This window comes from Notothenia coriiceps, unplaced genomic scaffold (assembly GCF_000735185.1).
Source record: "Notothenia coriiceps isolate Sejong01 unplaced genomic scaffold, NC01 NC01_scaffold00016825, whole genome shotgun sequence".
NCBI classification, from domain to species: domain Eukaryota; kingdom Metazoa; phylum Chordata; class Actinopteri; order Perciformes; family Nototheniidae; genus Notothenia; species Notothenia coriiceps.
Window position 1 is genome coordinate 154746 of NW_011349526.1, and position 4891 is coordinate 159636.

Sequence of the window (4891 nt, forward strand, 5' to 3'; positions counted from 1 at the left end):
CGGAACAAATCTGCCACTTCCTTACAGAGCCCCTCCTCCAACACACACGAACGTGCACATGACCAATGAGGGCACGAGATAAGTTTGTGCACAGATGTAAGGCTGATAGGCAGGTAGGCCATCCAGTTATTTTAGCCGGGCCAGCTAAAATGATTGGTCGTGCTTTTTACAGAACTACAGCTTCCACAGATGACATGTTTTAATGGATTTTTTGTCAAAGCACTTAAGATATTCATTGCTATCGGGATGTTAAGAGCATTCCATGGAATATAACAAAAAGTGTATCTCGAGCCGGTTTCTCAAACTTACCTACCCCACCTTTAAGCATAATGGGTTAAATGATAAATGGTTTTAATGATTAACTGTTGAAATGTATAGAGTTTAAGTGCAATTAAATGTGATTTCTTCCATAAAGGAACTGTAAAACATATCCCACTGTGACAGGATATAATGACAGTTTATCAGACAAGGCTTAAAGCACCAGTTATTATGTGCTTCTGTTGATGGTTTTAGTAAGTAGAGTATTTCTTGTTGGACTACTATTTTTAATATCAAGACTGAACATTGACTCTTTGAAGAAACATTGTAAAGATTCAACATTTCACGTTAGCAGGAGTGTTCAAATTGCAGTGTAATCGACGTCCATCTTTGCACATTAAGTTTAATTTGAAAAAGACCCAGTACAGAAATGTCGTGAATGCTAACCACTAAACTATGTAGCATGACAGTAATAATGCTACGGGGTGTCAGCACAGTCTGAAAGGTTTAAGTTTGGACAGATCACACATCTGGTGGTTAACTCCTTATTGCAGATTGAAAGGCCCAAAGTAGCTTACGATGTTGGAGGAAAACCTCTCATAGCGTCCTCTTCTAGCTGTGGTCAGAAAAAAAAGAAAAATGTTATTGAAACCAATATTAAACTGTATTTTTAATATGGTATCCATTTCCTTATGCGTTATCACAGCTAAGATAAACAGTTTGTGATCAATTATTCAAATGATTATGTCAATATTCCTGCCTGACACCTGAAATAGAGGCACTGCCTTTTTACTTAGGTATAGATTAATGAAATCTTCTGTGCAAGATGCCATTCATTTTCATAAATTAAAATACAAATATCAACTCACATTTTGAAAGTCCTCCAGTAGCTAAAATACATCAAGCATTTCCAAAAGTTGCACATTAACTAGAATATGTACTTTACATTATACCATATATATTGTTAATTATATTCATCTAATTGTCCAAATCTCTTCTATAAGAGATAGCTCTTTCATTAAGTTGGCCCTAAATGTAGATCAAGCTATAAATACTTGGCAGTTAAGGTGAAATAAGAAGTGTGTTTAGTGGCCCCTGGCTGCTCTTTAACACGCTGCAAATCTTAAATGTATTCTTGCAATTAAAAAATAAAACCAAAAAGAAACTTTGATTTGTATTTTACCAGATGTCCTGTAAGGTCCAAAAGCTAAGACTTATGTGTTGCCAATGTATTCACTGACTGTGTTGTTAAGTATGTATCTGCAGTATCAGTAGAGAATATTTATTATTTTTTTACTTTTCAGCTTGTGACCTTTGCCCTAATATTTGTCCTGTGTTGCTTTAACCATGAAGCATTCACAGCAGTGATGGGACGCAGCAGAAACATTAGTGCTGTGTATTACTGACTGATTTTGGCCTTCTGTATTTATCTGTGTGGCACATATTCCAGCCATTATGCACAAATAGAATAAAAGTATTTAAACATTACACTTTTGGTAAGTTTTGTTGTTCACTTGGTATTGTGAAATCAGTGAAAAACTGAGATTGTGCTCTCAAACTGAATAATGATGAAAGTCAGTTTGAGAGCACAATCTCAGTTCTTCACTCACGCTGAACTAATCACTGAGGTATTTTCTTTATTATTTGTAGGTGTGATTTTATTCTGGTGCCCACATCATTCACCAGCTTTAGTTTCGATAGCTTGGCTGATTTTTTTAACTTTTTAGTTTTGAGAGCCCCACTGCCCTTTTCCAGATATTCTGACTACAAATGAGAAAAAGAGTCAAATAAAACTCTTAAACAGTATTAACGAAATCCAATGTTATACCATTGATGCCCGCATCAGATTGCATTAGTTTAGCCAGAGGTAAATAGGAAACAGATAACTGTAAAGTACAGATTGTTTTTTTATTTTATAACAATACCTTAGTTTCAGGACGTGACCCCAACTCTTTACCTGACTTCACAGAAAATTGATGGTCGCTTCATTAATAGTTTGACATTTACATGTCTTGCCTTAGAAGGACCCAAACCTGTGTGCACCTTGCTGTCTTAAGTTAAATTACATTTGCATTTCATAATTAATCTTGGTCAACCTTTAATTAACACCCGCCTGCTTTTGGTTATTAATGTGTGCAGCTGGTGTGTTTTTCTTTTTGTTTTCGTCTTCTTAAAAACAGCTGTTTGAGTGAAAGACAAACCATGGTTAATTTAAGAGTCTGGAGAGGTCCTGTGTTTATGTGTGGTTGTTTTTTTTTCTACCAATCTTGAAAATCAAATGGATGTGATTTAAAAATGTCACGATGAGACAAATCTCATACTGTATCTCCGCATGTCGTCTCGGCTTCCAAACAGACGCGATTGGCCTTCACAGCTTCATTGTGTTACTTACTGGTGTTCTTCAATCAGAGACCTTCCCTGATTTACACAAGTTCCTGTCTGAAAGCAGCAACACATGTATTGACAGTCTGATTTAATAATTATGCAGCTGTGTGTGAGCCTCAGGACCCTAACACACACCTAAGCACTCGCATCGAATCAGTGCTGTGTCATATTGTGTGTGTTTTCAACAACACCTTTAGAAAGCAGAAGGACAAACAGCCTGATTTCAAAGCTTGTCTATACTTTTCATATTATATCTTTATGCAGAAGTTAATTACAAAAAGCTGAGATACGGGAAACACATTTTGTGATTCATGTTACCTTCACTGATCTGTGACATGTTGACCCCTTTCATACTGCAATGTAAGCCAGAATCATTCTAATGATGGATGCCAAAGGTAAAAGTAATACAACAAATGTCATTATGAGCCAGAATATGGTTCGTCTTGTATTTCTGTTTCTTCTTTTTTTAATGACAAGTCTCCTGTGGAAAAGAGAACTGCGTCTACTGTGTGAACATTGTGCAACAAACATCCCAGAAAAGTGATTCATGTTTGAGAAAGTTTCTGAGAGGATGCAAAGTGCAGGGTCAACTCTATAGTGCACCGTACAGCATCTGTGGATACCCTTTTGTTCGGAGTACAGCCAGGCAGAAAATCATTTAGCCTTTGTCACATTTACTGTTGTATCCTTTAAAAACACAACCTTGGACACCTGCTGCCAGATCAATAAGAGAGTTGTCCTGAAGTATCGACCTAAAAGCCTCTGCTGAGTGCCACCAATGAGAGGCTGTTTAGAGTTGTGTTATCTCTGTAAAACTCTTTATGATACTCTGTTAAAGAGGATGTTTTATATATTTCTAATACTGGGAAATCCTTATATGTCACTTTTCTCAGCTGCCAAGGTGTGCTTTGTCTGGAAATGTTTATTTTTGCACTTTAATGAGCAAAGTCCCATGTTCTCTTCTCCGATATTTCGGCACTAACAGGCTAACTTTAGGGGTATAACCAATTATTTTACATCAGCAACAACCTTTTAAACATCTTTATTGCTTTACCCAGAGAGGGTTTGTATTGATCTGAATGGAAACACAACATTTTTAGGAGTAATCATGCTATTGTAGTCACAGTGACTATATATGCTAGCAGCAGGTATAATGTTATAATGCTTACATTGACAAGCCGAAAGGACAAACAGAAATGTTGACCAAATGGCATTGCCATCCATTCAAACGTTGTTGAGAAATGTCTGGGATATTAACGTCATTGTAGTGCGAATGGTTTGAGTGAATTTTGGCAAAATAATCTTTTGGTTGTTCCACCAGTCTGGTCCAAATTGAGATATCTCATCAACAGTTGGACGCAGGGCCGTGACATTTTGTTATTTTAGTTTATGGTCCTTGGTGGATGAATCCTAAACATGTTGGTAGGACCCAACCTTTTCTTCCAGCGCCACCAGCAGGTTCCCATCTGTGGTTCCCTGTGAAATTCTGCCATGAAATTTGATGCAGACTCATGATCTTTGTGAACTCCGATGACCCCCTAACTACTATCACTGCAATGGAGCTCAGCAAGGGAAGTAGTTAACTTTGTATCAAACATATCGTGAACTTTTGAAAGTGACTTACTCTCGCTGCTGAGGCCTCACTATCTCAGCTAAACTTTGAAAACAGAACATCAACAACAACAACAGTGACATCTCTCCCACTGGAGTAGCATCAGGACGGGTTTTCTTCAGCTGCAGTCTAAATGGGGGGGAACAGATGCAACATCCCATACATCTGGACCAACAAGTCCTCCAACTCTTACGACCAAATGGGCCGATTGTTCATGCCCTTATTACGACCAAATATGTCGTTTGTTCAAGCGCTTAAGGCGAGACACCCCAGGTGAATAGGGTAATTTTTGTAACTTAAAGGTATCAGCTAGAGATTTCTCCAGTTAATTACTACCCTATTCACCTGGGGTGTCTCGCCTTAAGCGCTTGAACAAACGACATANATCTGTTCCCCCCCATTTAGACTGCAGCTGAAGAAAACCCGTCCTGATGCTACTCCAGTGGGAGAGATGTCACTGTTGTTAGTTTAGTTTTTAGTTTTTTATTAGGATCCCCATTAGCACTAGCATGAGCATTGGCTATTCTTCCTGGGGTCCTCACCCACACAAAACATACATAATACAAACCAGAACAGAACAACTCATCATTTCATGAAAAGTGCATGGTAAGGAAGTGAAAGCAAAAACAAAACAGA